Source organism: Puma concolor, chromosome B2, assembly GCF_028749965.1.
Source record: "Puma concolor isolate L17-30 chromosome B2, mPumCon1.1.hap2, whole genome shotgun sequence".
In the NCBI taxonomy this organism is placed as follows: Eukaryota; Metazoa; Chordata; class Mammalia; order Carnivora; family Felidae; genus Puma; species Puma concolor.
Window position 1 is genome coordinate 262,626 of NC_141671.1, and position 16,946 is coordinate 279,571.

Below are 16,946 nucleotides of genomic sequence, written 5' to 3' on the forward strand. Positions count from 1 at the left end.
GCACTGGGAGTCGCGGGGGTGGGGGTGTGGGTGTGGGGTGGGGAATGCAGGTACCCAGGTGACCCGTGGCCCCGGGCGGGGGTGGGGAGGAGAAGGGGGGGGCGGGGGAGAAATGCTGGTGCCCAGGTAACCCATGGGCTTTGGGGGCGGGATGCAGGTGCCCAGGTGACCCCTGGATGCTTGGGAAGAAACGCTGGTTCCCAGGCGACCTGTGGACTCTGGGAGGGGGCGGGGAGAAATGCTGGTGCCCAGGTAACACATGGGCATTGGGAGTGGGGTGCAGGTGCCCAGGTGACCACCCCCGCTTGGCATATGGGCTTCATCTGGCCCCAGGCCTAAGGAGGCTGTGACATTTGAGTGCCTTTGAGAGGTTGCCGGGCCTGGATCTTAGGTGTCAGCTGCGTGTTCCTGGGCTGGTTTCAGAGCTTGAGGCTCCCCTGTTCTGCTGTCATCTGAGAGGGTGAAATGGATGGAAAATATCAAACACACATAAAGAAGTGGAAACAACTTGAGGGAGAAGCAAAATGATGTGGCAGGGATCAGACGTGGGGGTGAAGCAGTGATGTGACCGGTGATCCAGGCACACAGGCACATGGTGTGGAGATGGGGACAGTTCGGGACGGAAGAAAGGAAAGAGGACGGATACATGATGGTTCCTATAGTCTCACCTCGCATGGAGGTGCGTGCCTTCTGAGCAGGTTTTCCATCTCTACCTTACACACATGGCGCACAGACGGACACATGCACACAGATGGACACACACACAGACGGACACATGGATGGACACACACACAGAGATGGAGATGCACACACACAGACGGACACACAGACACACAGATGGACATGCACACACATACATTTATGGACAGACACAGACACGCACACACAGATGGACACGCACACAGATGGAGACGCACAGACACACACAGACACACAGATGGACATGCACACACAGACACATAGATGGACAGACACAAGACAGACACATAGATGGACATGCACACGCACACGATTACAAGCACACACAGATGGACACACACACGGATGGACACACATACACAGACGGAGATGCACACACAGACACACAGATAGACATGCACACACACGTAGATGGACAGACACAGACGGACACGCACACACAGACAGACACCCACACACAGACACACAGATGGACATGCACACACAGATACACTTATGGACAGACACAGACACGCACACACAGATGGACACGCACACAGATGGAGACGCACACACAGATGGAGACGCACAGACACACACAGACACACAGATGGACAGACACAGACAGACACATAGATGGACATGCACACGATTACAAGCACACACAGATGGACACACATACACAGACGGAGATGCACACACAGACACATAGATGGACGTGCACACACATACATGCACACACAGATGGACACACACAGACGGAGATGCACACATAGACGGAGACGCACACACAGATGGACACGTACACACAGACACGCACACAGAGAGATGGACACACACAGATGCACACGCACACAGACGGACATGCACACAAAGACAGACACACGCACACAGACACATGCACATGGACTGACACGCACACGGACTGACACGCACACACAGACGGACACACGCATTGCGCACACACAGGCACACGTGTGTGCACGCACACACACACACACACACACACACAGCTACTGCCCAGCCCTGTGGCGCCCTGGGTGAGGAGGGCGTGGTGTGGGGCACAAGGCATCCCCACAGAAGCAGGCTGATTCCCTGGGGACTGGAAAGCACCCAGGCAGCTCTCAGCACTCCCTTGGGTCCCTGTGCCTCCCAAGCAGCGTCCCAAGTGCCCCCTTTACCCCTCTGTTCCTCAGGGTGTGAACGAGAGGGTTGTTAAGTGCTGGAGTGCCTGCCGCATAGCAGAGACTGGACAACTTGCCCCTTTGCTGAACGTCAGGATTTGGGGGCTGCAGGTAGACAGTAATGACTGAGTCGTAAGAGGGTGACCACCGCGAGGTGGGAGGGGTGCATCCGGAACGCCTTCTTCCACCCTGTGGCAGACTTGACCTGAGCACTGCTCGGGCAGGGGCAGTGAGGGACCACGACAGCCACCTGCATCTCACCGTAAGTGGCGTTTCCGCGGGACAGTGCAATCAGAGCCGGGACCTCACACAAAAATATCACCCACCTGCCGGTGGGGACACAAGAGCAGACAGAGAGGGGGTGGTGTCAGGACCGCTGACTCCACCAGGCCAGTGGCCCAGGTGGTGGCCGCCAGCTGCTGGCTCAGGCAGGGGTAGCATGGTGCAGGGGCCAGCGGACGGCCACGTAGCGGTGGCCACGCACTCCGTGGTCCCCAGGAACGGGCGGCCCAGGAGGCTGGTGGTATTCGCCCCAGGTGGGCCACATCTGGGCGGTGCAGCTTGCGCTGAAGCATAGATCTAAGGAGAGGTTCAGGGCGTGCAGCCTGGGGGCCTGCACTGACAGCAGGATGATGCGGGTGCTGCCCCCCTGGATCTGCACAGGGGGTTCCTTTGGGCCCTGGGTGTGCAGAGAAGTCCCCCGGGGAGCTCTTGCTGGCACGGCCGGTTCCTGTCCCGACTGGACGGAACTCACCTGGTCTGGCAGGTGCACCAGGTCGGTGGGGCGTCCTGGAGGAGGGGCGCGCGGAGGTGGGGGAGCTGGCATCCTGGAGGAGAGTGCACGGTGGTGAGGCATCTCGGAGGAGGGGCACAGGGAGGGGGCGGCGGGGACGGGGCGTCCGGAAGGAGGGGTGGAACTTCCAACGGGGTCTGGGGCTGGCGGGCTGCGGGTGAAGGAGGCTAGTGGAAATTTCCAGCACTGCGTGCCCTTGGCGCCCCTGTGCTCTGAGTGCTGCTGGGGGAGCTGTGTCCTCCCTGAGCATTTGCCAGAAGAACCAGCAAAGTCATGTGTGTTTTGAGTGGATTTTCGGGTTATAAGCTATGTCTGTGGAGTGGATCATTTCTCTATTTGTCAGAGGAATTTTGTGGGGCTGCTTATAATCCGTGCGTCCTCCTTGCAGGGGTTGGGGCGGGGGGAGAGGGGGCTCGTCAAGGACCGAGGTTGTATCTAGGAGAGAGGTCTTCCCTTTGCGGCTAACGACCCGGTTCACAGACAGGTCTGTCACTGCCCTGAGACGCTCACAGGCAGGACGCAAGCCACAAGCACATTTAAATCGTCATTAATATCACAGAAACATTATCAAAGACTCCAAGCTTTTTAAAAATTATAATTTATTGTCAAATTGGCTAACATACAGTGTGTAAAGTGTGCTCTTGGTTTTTGGCATAGATTACCGTGGTTCATGGCTTCCATACAATACCCAGTGCTCATCCCAACAGGTGCCCTCCTCCCTGCCCATCACCCACTTTGCCCTCTCTTCCCTCTCCCCCACCCCCATGAACCCTCAGTTTGTTCTCTGTATCCAAGAGTCTCTTATGGTTTGTCTCCCTCCCTCTCTGTTTGTAACTATTTTGCCCCCTCCCCCATGGTCTTCTGTTAAGTTTCTCAAGATCCACATATGAGTGAAAACATATGATATCTTTCTCTCACTGACTTGTTTCACTCAGCATAATACACTCCAGGTCCATCCACGTTGCTGCAAATGGCAGGATTTCATTCTTTCTCGTTGCCAAGTAGTATTCCATTGTATTTATAAACCACAATTTCTTTATCCATTCATCAGTTGATGGACATTTAGGTTCTTTCCATAATTTGGCTATGGTTGAAAGTGCTGCTATAAACATTGGGGTACAAGTGCCCCTATGCATCAGCACTCCTGTATCCCTTGGGTAAATTCCTAGCAGTGCTATTGCTGGGTCATAGGGTAGATCTATTGTTAATTTTTTGAGGAACCTCCACACTGTTTTCCAGAGCGGCTGCACCAGTTTGCATTCCCACCAGCAGTGCAAGAGGGTTCCTCTTTCTCCACATCCTCACCATTATCTGTTGTTGCCTGAGTTGTTAACTTTAGCCATTCTGACAGGTGTGAGGTGGTATCTCATTGTGGTCTTGATTTGTATTTCCCTGATGAGGAGTGATGTTGAGCATTTTCTTCATGTGTTGGTTGGCCATCTGGATGTCTTCTTTAGAGAAATGTCTATTCATGTCTTTTGCCCACTTCTTCACTGAATTATTTGTTTCTTGGGTGTTAAGTTTGATAAGTTCTTTATAGATTTTGGATACCAACCCTTTATCTGATACGTCATTTGCAAGTATCTTCTCCCATTCTGTTGGTTGCCTTTTATTTTGTTGATTGTTTCCTTCATTGTGCAGAAGCTTTTTATCTTGATGAGACCCCAAGCTCTAAAGGTCAGTAATACCAGGGCACTTGGGATTCTCTGTCTCCCTCTCTCTCTGCCTCTCACTCCCACTCCTCCCCTTACAAAAATAAATGAATAAACATTTTGAAAAATATAAAGGTCAGTAATTCCAACATACTGAGTGAATGAGGGAATAGGGTTTGTAATAAGGTGAAAGACCACTTTGGGTGGATATATCAGGGAAAGCTTCCTAGAGGAGGTGACTGTTTCTTCTATAGAAAAGAGGAGTATTGGGGCATAGAAGGCTGACTCAGAGATGGGGCAGGAGGCTGTAGCTAGGGGCAGTTGAGAGACAAGTACTCAGGGGTTCCTGGCCTTAGGTGACCTCCACACTCAGGGAAGCGGAGGGCAGGGCAGCCTCCACATCTCCTCACACTGGTTCCCAGCCTGCTGTACATCTTCTGGATGTTTCTGTTTCTGTATCATACTTGGTTTTCTTCTTTTTCTGTCATCATTCTTATAGGACATATTTTAATTTTTTTCCATATTTTTATATATTCAAGAAAGTGTGAGTAAGCACATGTCTACAGTTCAATGAGTAAGAAAGTCAACCAGCAACTAGGTTACAGAGCTGAGCAAATGTTCCAAGTGTGCCCACGCCCCAGATGCAACCACCACGCTGAATCTCTAATGAACCATTCCTTTGTTTTCTTCTGTGGAGATATATTTATACATTTGCCCATTTAAAGAGTGCAACTTCATGGTTTATAATATGTTCACCAGGTGTGCAACCAATGTCCTCAACTCCAGAGCATCTCCTGGCAGAGAAGAACTTGACAATGGGCAGTCACCCCCTTTACTTCTTTGTGACTCACAAGTCCTGTACCCTGAATGGTAGCCCCGCCTCTGTTGTCCCCCACCAGCCATTGTCCTAATCAACTCATTTTCATTTCTGAACTCCTCATCCTCATCCTCATCCTCTTGGCCTCTCCATGCTCCCCTTTCTTCTTCCTGAATCTCTTTAGGTGGCCTCTCCCTTAGGGACCTTGTCTTTCCTCCCCCAATCTTTGTCTTCTCCACTATCTCTCATCTACCATTTTGTTCCTGGCTCTTCTCCCCTCACATTCATCCAGTGGCTTTTGCATTTCCTCGTTTCTTTGGCCCCACGAGTGTGAGCACTGCGCTGGGAGCCAGGGCCTGGGCTGGGGAGCCCACTGAGAAGAGTGAGTAAGAGCCCAGAGATCCCTACTTGCTACCATATCTGCCGTGTGCTCAGTCCTTCCTTTGTGTCTCAAGCGGCCCACCCACCCAGTTCTCACAGAAACCCTGCAAAGAAGATCCTCTTATTCCACTTCTACCAAGAAGTAAATTGTTTCAGAGGTTAAGAAACTTGGCTGAGGTCACTAGGCCACAGGTGCCAGCGCAGTGGGATCTGGACTCTGCTATTGAGGGCGTGTCCAAACTACCCTCTCCCAGGAGAGCACACTTCCCACTTACCCTCAGGAGCACTGAAACTCCCCTCTGCTGCGGTGACGACAAACTCTTAACCGGTGTCTCCACGTGGACGCCAAGGGTACTGGACCTTCCGGCACGGTGGTCTCTGGTCTTCGCAGGGTTGCTACAGCTTTCCACTAGGCCCATGTTGCGTGCCAGCGCTGGACTGTGCAGTGCAGGGAATTTGGTAAGAAGGGTGGGCCAGCCACGGCGGGAATGTCTACACCACAGAAATTGGCCAGCCCTTCAAACGGAGGCTCTGTCTCCCCCAACCTAGCTGGTGGCCAGACCTTCACCAGCTTGCCTGTAATCACCCTCCTACCCTACGTGCCCCTCTCTTTAACAGGAGGAAACCGAAGCAGAGGAAGTTTACATCGTTTGCCTCAGACAATGCAGTTGGTGAGCACAAGAGCTGGCATCTGAACCCAAGTGGGCTGGCTGTAGGGGCCACGTGTCACACCCCTAGAGGGAGGTGAGGCCATACAGGTCAGAGCCCCTCCTTGCCACCAGCCTTTGCTCTGAGGCTTGGGGAAGGTCGGCTGTTTCTGCATCACAGGAGGGAGAAGGGCTGATATGGTGCTGGAGCGAGAGATTGCGTGACTCCCATCCCATGGAGAGAAAGAGCTTATTAATTACATTAGGACCCTGGGTCCCACAGCCCACAGACCACTAACCAGTCCCGAATTACCATGGAGGGAGGGACAGGAATATTAATTCTGTTAGGACCCTGGGTCCACAGTCCAGAGGGGTTCAACCAGTAGATGGACTGCTCCAGAGTCAAAGACAGCTTTACTCACATGATTAGCCCCTTTGTTCAACAATTGTCTGGATCCTTCTGGATCCCGTTCCATCCACCTGTTATCTTAGGACCTCTCCCATGGTCCCTCAGACATGGTTGTCAAACTTCTTACATGGTGACTTGGGGCAGTAAGAGACCAGGGCAGGACAGCCGGTTCTCTTAAAACAGACAAACCTAGATTTGAGAGTGGGGGAAACAGACCCCCTGCATGGGAGGATTGTCCTGGAGTTTGTAACCACCTTTAATCTGCCTTGGAGGGAGGTGTACCTTATGACAAATGGTGGAGTGAGAAAAGCTGACCTCAGTTCATGATGCAGCCACTCAGTGAAGAGAGCTGCTAACTACCAGTCAGACCATAAAAACGTAAACCATATCCTAAGAGCAGTAGAGGTCAAAGGAGTCTAGCCCTGAGTGTTTTTGGAGAGAACTACCATACTGACTCTGAATCTTCTACCTACAGGTTTTGATGTGGAGTGAAATATACTTCCATCTGTTTTAAAGCCACATATTTTTAGGTGTTTGCTAATGATAGCACAGCCGGATCCTAAGTCAAATCCCCAACGTACAGAAGAAAGTACAGAGCTTCAGAGTGTGTAGGTAACTGGCACAGGAAGTAGGAGAGTCAGACTGGGTTCACTTCCGCATGGCCACCAGCCCAATCCCATCCTGCACCCACGAGTGTGTAGCTCATTGGCGTTCACACACTGCCGCAGACCCAGCTACCAACACTAAAACATGTCCCGGGCCAAACAACCCAAATACCTTTCTGTCATACAGAACTAGACAAGTGACTAGTAGAATATCACCAGCAATGAGCACGGGAGGATTACACAAGCAAGCAAGAATATGATCACGTGCCAGACACCTACTGGGTGAGGAAAACAAGACCCAGGGACTATAAAGCGTGATGCTCTCTGTAAGTCTTAAAGACAAGCAGCCAAGGCAATTAAATGAGGACAAGAGAGTAGTTTTAAAAATTGTCATGAGACAATCAGATATTAATACCACACACACACAGAAAGTATTTTGATCTGGACCTCCTTACCTCAAACCACACAAAAATACTAACTCAAAAGGGATCACAGACCTAACTGCTAAACTATTAAAATTCTAGAAGAGAGGGGAGCCAAGATGGCAGAACAGCATAGAAATTTTTTGTGTGTCTAGCATCCATGAAATATAGCCAGACCAACACTAAACCATCCTGCACACCTAGAAAACTGATCTGAGGATTAACACAATTGCACAACCTGAACCACAGAACTCACCAGATATGCAGCGCGGAGAGGTAAACTGGGGGAGAGAGAAGCCTTGGATGGCAGGGAGCCACTTTTGCATTGGGAGAGAGGTCAGAGATTGTGGGGGTGGGGGGAGAATATGGGAAAAGCACCCCTCCCCAAAAGCAGCTGGAGAGAAAGTGGAAAGTTGGAAACAGCCACAGGGACTAAACTAAGAAGGGAGAAAGGAGAAAGGAGAGGGATTAAATTCCATTAAGACTCTATAAACAGGGTGGGGCGCAGAGTCTGCAACTCCACAGCTTGATACCTGGAGGTGCTCTGGTGGTAAGGGCAAATCCCCACTGCTGGAAAGACATTTGGTAGAGGCTGTGAGGCAACCTGGGCCCAGCAGACCCCAGAGAACAGCCACATTCGCTGGTTCTGGAACAAGGTCGTTAAGGGTAAAGCCTGGTGCCAGATGTGTGTTGGGATTTTCCATAATCCCTGAAAGGCTGCTGCTACGCTATCTCACAAACTTTTTCTGGGGTGGGCTGGCACCTGGCTGCAGTCTCAGGACACTGGCAGCAGCAGGGACCAGCAAACATTCCTGGGTGCAGCCGGCCATTGCTCAGTGAGACCCTTCTGCAGAAGCACGGAATGGGTCAAAGCCACAGTCCCTCAGAAGTAAGGAGCTGGGAAAAACAGCTGCATCTGAGACAAAATTTGGGAGAGAAGTACTGTCTGGGGCTTGGTCACTGACAGTGAAAAAGCGGGTAGTGGACAAAAGTGGATGACAAAGGATGGTGCACAATTGCTGATTGGGAAGAACAGAGTTCTGATACTAGAGACTGGGTAGCTGGGAGACGCCATTTTCACCGCTCCTGCGCATACGTACCCATGAGCACCACAACAATCCACCCCAGTAGGCTAGCAGTGCCATCTAGTGGAGGACAGAGCCATTACACTAAGCCCTGCCCAACTGGGCCAACCTCGCTCTTCAGGGACACAAGTCTCATTGCCTGCTTAGTTTATGGGCTATAAAGCAGTTCACAGTCTGACTTCTAGCAGAAAAATAAGTAATTTCAGTCGTATTTCAATCTGTTAGCAGGTCCATCTATTCAATTTTCTTTGTTTTTCTTTTTTTCACTTCTTTTCTTTTTCTTGAATATAGAAAGAGAAAAAATCATTTTATTTTTGATTTTTATTAAATATATTTTTCTTAACTTTTTTACTATATTTTTTACTTTTATGGAAATTTTTTCAAATTATATTTTACTTCCATCATTTTATTTTAGTCTACTACAGTGTATTCAATTTTTCAAAGTTTCAATTTCCTTTTTCCCTCTTTTTCATTTCTTTTCTTTCTCTTGAATACAGAAAAAGAAAACTTTATTTTTATTTTTAATTTTTATTAAAAATATTTTTCTGATTTTTTTCTACTATATTTTTTACATTTACCAGAATTTTTTCAAATTCTATTTTACTCCCATCATTTCATTTTAGTCTACTTCAGTGTATTTATTTTTTCAAATTCTCAAATGATTTCCCTTTTATCCCCCTTTTTTCTCTAATCTATGAAACCACTTCCAACATGCAGAACAAAACACACCTAGGACCTAGCATCATTTATTTGATTTTGTGTGTGTGTGTTTAAATTTTTAATTTTTAATTTTAATTTTTCTACCACATTAATTCCTTTTCTCCCTTCAAAATGACAAAATGAAGGAATTCACCCCAAAAGAAAGAGCACAAAGAAATGACAGCCAGGAATTTAACCAACACAAATACAAGCAAAATGTCTGAACCAGAATTTAGAATCACAATAATAAGAATACTAGCTGGAGTCAAAAATAGATTAGAATCCCTTTCTGTGGAGATAGAAGAAGTAAAAACTAGTCAGGATGAAATAAAAAATGCTATAAATGAGCTGCAATCACAGATGGATGCTGTGGTGGCAAGGATGGATGAGGCAGAACAGAGAATCAGTGATATAGAGGACAAACTTATAGAGAATAATGAAGCAGAAAAAAAAGAGGGAGATTAAGGCAAAAGAGCACGAGTTGAGAATTAGAGAAATCAGTGACTCATTAAAAAGGGAAAACATCAGAATCATAGGGGTCCCAGAAGAGGAAGAGAGAGAAATAGGGGTAGAAGGGTTATGTGAGCAAATCATAGCTGAAAGCTTTCTAGTTCGGGAAAAGACACAGACATCAAAATCCAGGAAGCACAGAGGACCCCCTTTAGATTCAACAAAAACTGACCATCAACAAGGCATATCATAGTCAAATTCACAAAATACTCAGGCAAGGAGAGAATCATGAAAGCAGCAAGGGAAAAAAAGTCCCTACCTACAAGGGAAGACAGATCAGGTTTGTAGCAGACCTATCCACAAAAACTTGACAGGCCAGAAAGGAGTGGCAGGATACATTCAATGTGCTGTATCAGAAAAATATGCAGCCAAGAATTCTTTATCCAGCAAGGCTGTCATTCAGAATAGAAGGAGAGATAAAAAGTTTCCCAAACAAAAATTAAAGGAGTTAGTGATCACTAAACCAGCACTGAAAGATTTTAAGGGGGTATTTCTGAGGGGAGAAAAGATGAAAAATTAAAATAAATAAATAAATACCAAAAGCAACAAAGATTATAAAGGCCCAGAGAACACCACCAGAAACTCCAACTCTACAAGCAATGTAATGGCAATGTATTCATATCTTTCAGTACTCACTCTAAACGTCAATGGACTCAATGCTTCAATCAAAAGACATAGGGTAACAGAATGGATAAGAAACAAGATACATCTATATGCTGTTTACAAGAGACCCACTTTAGACCTAAAGACACCTTCAGATTGAAGGTAAGGGGATGGAGAACCATCTATCATGCTAATGGTCAACAAAAGAAAGCTGGGGTAGCCATACTTCTATCAGACAATCTAGACTTTAAAATACTGTATCAAGAGATGCAGAAGGGCATTATATCATAATCAAGGGGTCTATCCACCAAAAATCCCTAACAATTGTAAACATTTATGTGTCAAATGGGGTAGCACCCAAATGTATAAGTCAATCACAAACTTAAGGAACTCATTGATAGAAATACTAGTATAGTGGGAGACTTCAACACCCCACTCACAGCAATGGACAGATCATCTAATCAAAAAATCAACAAGGAAACAATGGCTTTGAATGACACACTGGACCAGATGGACTTCACAGATATATTCAGAACATTTCATCCTAAAGCAGCAGAATATACATTCTTCTCCAGTGCACATGGAACGTTCTCCAGAATAGACCACGTACTGGGACACAAATCAGCCCTAAGTAAGTACAAAAAGATTGAGATCATACCGTGCATATTTTCAGACCACTATGCTATGAAACTCGAAATCGACCACAAGAAAAAATTTGGAAAGGTAACAAATACTTGGAGACTGAAGAATATCCTACTAAAAAATGAATGGGCTGACCAAGCAGTTAAAGAGGAAATTAAAAAGTACATGGAAGTAAATGAAAATGATACCACCCCAACCCAACACTCCAGGACAGAACAAAGGCCGTCATAAGAGGAAAGTATATAGCAATCCAAGCCTTCCTAAAGAAGGAAGAAAGATCTCAGATACACAACCTAACCTTACACCTTAAGGAGCTGGAAAAAGAACAGCAAATAAAACCCAAAACCACCAGAAGACAGGAAATAATAAAGATTAGAGCAGAAATTAATGCTATCAAAACCAAAAAAAAAAAAAAAAAAAAAAAAAAAAACCAATAGAACAGATCAATGAAACCAGAAGCTGGTTCTTTGAAAAAATTAAGAAAATTGATAAACCACTAGCCAGTTTGATCAAGAAGAAAAAGGAAAGGACCCAAATAAATAAAATCAAGAATGAAAAGGAGAGATCACAACCAACACAGCAGAAATAAAAACAGTAATAAGAGAATATTATGAGCAACTATATGCCAATAATATAGACAATCTGGAAGAAATGGACAAATTCCTAGAAACACGTACACTACCAAAACTGAAACAGAAAGAAATAGAAAATTCGAACAGACCCATAACCAGTAAGGAAATTGAATTAGTAATAAAAAATCTGCCAAAAAACAAGAGTCCAGGGCCAGATGGCTTTCCAGGGGAATTCTACCAAACATTTAAGGAACAGTTAACACCTATTCTATTGAAGGTGTGCCAAAAAATAGAAATGGAAGGAAAACTTCCAAACTCTTTCTATGAAGCCAGCATTACCTTGATTCCAAAACCAGAGACCCCACTAAAAAGGAGAACTATAGACTAATTTCCCTGATGAACATGGATGCAAAAATCTTCAACAAGATATTAGCCAACCAGATCCAACAATACATTAAAAAAATTATTCACCATAACCAAGTGGGATTTATACCTGGGATGCAGGGCTGGTTCAATATCCACAAAACAATTAATGTGATTCATCTCATCAATAAAAAAAGGACAAGAACCATATGATCCTCTCAATAAATGCAGAGGAAGCATTTGACAAAATACAGCATCCTTTCTTGATAAAAACCCTGAAGAAAGTCGGGATAGAAGGAGCATACCTCGAGATCATAAAAGCCATATATGAATGACCCAATGCTAATATCATCCTCAATGGGGAAAAACCGAGAGCTTTCCCCCTAAGGTCAGGAATGAGACAGGGATGTCCACTCTCACCACTGTTATTCAACATAGTATTGGAAGTCTTAGCCTCTGCAATCAGACACCACAAGGAAATAAAAGGCACCCAAATCGGCCAGGAGGAAGTCAAATTCTCACTCTTCGCAGATGACATGATACTCTATATGGAAAACCATAAAGATTCCACCAAAAAACTGCTAGAACTGACTCACGAATTCAGCAAAATTGCAGGATATAAAATCAATGCACAGAAATCGGTTGCATTCCTATACAACGTCAATGAAGCAACAGAGAGATCAAGGAATTGATGCTATTTACAATTGCTCCAAAAACCTAGGAATAACTCTAACCCAAGAGGTGAAAAATCTATACACTGAAAACAGTAGAAAATTTATGGAAGAAACTGAATTGACACCAAAAAATGGGAAAAGATTCCATGCTCCTGGATAGGAAGAACAAATATTGTTAAAATGTCGATACTACCCAAAGCAATCTACATATTGAATGCAATCCCCATCAAAAGAACACCAGCATTCTTCACAGAGCTAGAACAAATAATCCTTAAATTTGTGTGGAACCAGAAAAGACCCCGAATAGCCAAAGCGATCTTGAAAAAGAAAACAAAAGCAGGAGGCATCACAATCCTGGATGTCAAGATGTATTACAAAGCTGCAATCGTCAAGACAGTATGGTACTGGCACAAGAACAGACACTCAATCAATGTAACAGAATCGAGAACCCAGAAATGGACCCACAAATGTATGGCCAACTAGTCTTTGACAAAGCAGGAAAGAATATCCAATGGAATAAAGACAGTCTCTTCAGCAAGTGGTGCTGGGAAAACTGGACAGCGACATGCAGAAGAATGAATCTGGACCACTTTCTTACACCATACACAAAAATAAACTCAAAGTCGACGAAAGACCTCAATGGAAGACAGGAAGCCATCAAAATCCTCGAGGAGAAGGTAGACAAAAACCTCTTTGATCTTGGCCGCAGCAACTTCTCACTCAACACATCTCTGGAGGCAATGGAAACAAAAGCAAAAATGAACTACTGGGACCTCATCAAAATAAAATCTTCTGCACAGCGAAGGAAACAATCAGCAAAACTAAAAGGCAACTGACAGAGTGGGAGAAGATATTTGCAAATGACATATCAGATAAAGGGTTAGTAGCCAAAATCTATAAAGAACTTCTCAAACTCAACAGCCAAAAAACAAATAATCCAGTGAAGAAATTGGCAGAAGACATGAATAGACACTTCTCCAAAGAAGACATCCAGATGGCCAACTGACACATCAAAAACTGCTCAACTTCACTTATCATCAGAGAAATACAAAACAAAACCACAATGAGATACCACCTTACACCTGTCAGAATGGCTAACATTAACAACTCGGGCAAGGACAGATGTTGGTGAGGATGCGAAGAAAGAAGATCTCTTTTGCACTGCTGGTGGGAATGCAAGCTGGTGTAGCCACTCTGGAAAACAGTATGGAGGTTCCTCAAAAAACTAAAAATAGAACTACTCTATGACCTAGCATTACACTATTAGGTATTTATCCAAGGGATACAGGTGTGCTGTTTCAAAGGGACACATGCACCGCAATGTTTATAGCAGCACTATTGACAATAGCCAAAGTATGGAAGGAACCCAAATGTCCATCGATGGATGAATGGATAAAGAAGATGTGGTATATATACATATATATGTGTGTATATGTATATATGTATATATATATATATATATATATATATATACACACACACACACATATACATATACACACATATATATGTATATATATGTGTGTGTGTATACACACACACACACACACACACACACACACACACACAATGGAGTATTACTCGGCAATCAAAAAGAATGAAATCTTGCTATTTGCAAGTATGTGGATTGAACTGGAGGGTATTATGCTAAATGAAATTAGTCAGAGAAAGACAAATATCATATGATTTCACTCATTTAAGGACTTCACGGGACAAAACAGATGAACATAAGGGAAGGGAAATAAAAATAATATAAAAACAGGGAGGGGGACCAAACAGAAGAGACTCATAAACATGGAGAACAAACTGAGGGTTACTGGAGGGGTTGTGGGGGGTGGGCTAAATGGGTAAGGGGCACTAAGGAATCTACTCCTGAAATCATTGTAGCACTCTATGCTAACTAATTTGGATGTAAATTTTAAAATAAATAAGAAAATTAAAAAAAATTCTAGAAGAAAATGTAAAAGTGGATATTCTCCTCAAATTTCTCTATGGATACAATACCTATTAAAAAAGCAGGATTCTTTTCTTTCTTTCTTCTTTCTTTCTTTCTTTCTTTCTTTCTTTCTTTCTTTCTTTCTTTCTTTCTTTCTTTCTTTCTTTCCTTTGAAACTGACAGGCTGATCTTAAAAGTTAGAATACAAAGGACTAAGAATAGCCAAAAACACTTTGTAAAAAATAAAAAGGTGGCAAAATTATACTTTGATTTTAAACTTATTATGAAGCTTGAGTAATAAAGACAGTGTAGTAGTGACATAAAGGGAGACATACAAATCAATGGACTATGATGGAAAAATCCAGAAATAAAGACTTACATTTGTAAGTATTTCCACATTGTCCTTCATGAGAGTGGATGAATTGTTTTTCCAATCATAAATAAATGAAAATTCTCAGGAACTTTGTGATGGAGTTTGGTTGGCATTTCTGAAGTGGTATTCTAGCTCTCTGGGCCGTTTTCCACATGCCCCCTGGGACACCAGAAAACACATAAGAGGGGCCTCTGTCCTGATAACAGTGACCTGCCTAGTGACCCGCCCGGCACCGGCACTGACCTGCCTGGTTTTTGAGGGAGTCACACTGGCCGGTTGTACCGTTTGTACGTGTATGTGTCTGACACCTTCGTTTTATGAGCTGGTAAGACCTCTGTCGCATGACATTTTACCTAGGCTGTTCTTCTGAATCTGTTTGAAGGGCTATGGGGAATAAGTTTAGGAATTCCCCGAGCTTGCACCAATGGGTTAACAAGGCATAAAGAATTAGAAAGCCATAGGATGAACACACCCAAGTTTGGGTAAACAAGATTTGGTAAACAAAATTAGGTAAATGGGGCAAAAGCCCCTATACAAAGGTGTAGGAATAGGAAGTCTCAGGATAAAAATATACAAGATTAGGTAAACAAGATTAGGTATTCCAATTTAGTCCAATAGCAGAAAGCTGCTTTCACAGGAAGGAAGGACCAAATTAGGTAAACAGGAAAAACAGGACTTTAGACTGCTGTGGGGTGAAGTTGCCCAGAGTGGAGCTAATTAGAAAGAGAAAGGTGCCTTGTTGACCCTGAGGTAGCTTGCTCTGTCTTTCTTGTCCCCAGGTCAGTTTAGGTAAACAGAGGTGGTGCCACCAGAATTTTGTTTTGTGTTGACTCAAACCCCTAACACATATATCTTCAAAACTCCCTTTCCCCCACGCCCATGAGTAAATGTTCACGGTTTCATTGTCTCTTTGTGCACACCCATCAGCCCATCATGCTTGTAAGCCTGATCCTGATAAAAATGGAGCAAGGACCCTGACTTGGGGCTCTTGTCTCCTCCAGGACAGGAGCCTCTCTCGCATTTCAACCCTGCGTACTGCTTTCTTGATGGGCAAGAGAGAACTCCAGACCCAGAATCTATGACAAAGGGCAAATGAAAAGGAATCTTTCTGAGTCTAAAAAAAATTATTATGACACAGGGAAAAAGCTTCAGATTTCTACTGTGCTAGGAAGCAAGGACAAGGTCAGGTCCTGGGAAGAAATCCTCCCTGTGGCCAGCAGAAGGGCACAGGGCACAGCCCGGGCCGTGGCATGGAAGGGAACTATGTGGAGAGAGATCAGAGTCCAGGTTTGTTATTTGGATTCCTAGAAAGCACAGTGCGTCTTGGAATCCAACCCTGTCTGGGTAGGGAATCCCCTGAATCAGTTTTTCTTAGGGAAATCCCAGGCTTGCTCTTGCAGTGGCTCCGAGCTGCAAATCCCCAGCTCCCCTGGGTGACTCCCCTATGGCTGAGGCGGGTGTGACAGCAACCCCTGTAAACTGTCCCCACCCCCGCCACCAGTGTTCGGGTGGGGGGCTGTCCTCCTCCAGGCTCTGACGTCTGCTCGTCTGCTCTCGCCGGCTGCCCGGAGGTCCAGGCAGGGCCCACCACACAGGATGCTCCATCTGCATACAGACCCGAGCTCGAGCTCATTCCTCACCAGCCTCCTTCTCTGCCCTGTTCCTTCCCTGACTTGTGCCCTTCCTGTAATGCCAGGGCACGCACACCGCGCACTCCCCCTTTCCTTTGTTCTGGGAGAAGATTGGAAGGAAGGCAGTAGAGATTTGCATCTCCAGTCTTGCTTGCCAGCAGCTACTAGTAAGACTGTGGGTGAGTTCCCTTCTTATCAATGGAGCTGCAGGGGTACCAACATTTACCCCATAGAAAGTGGAAACAGGGAATGAGGTGCATTTACAAATGT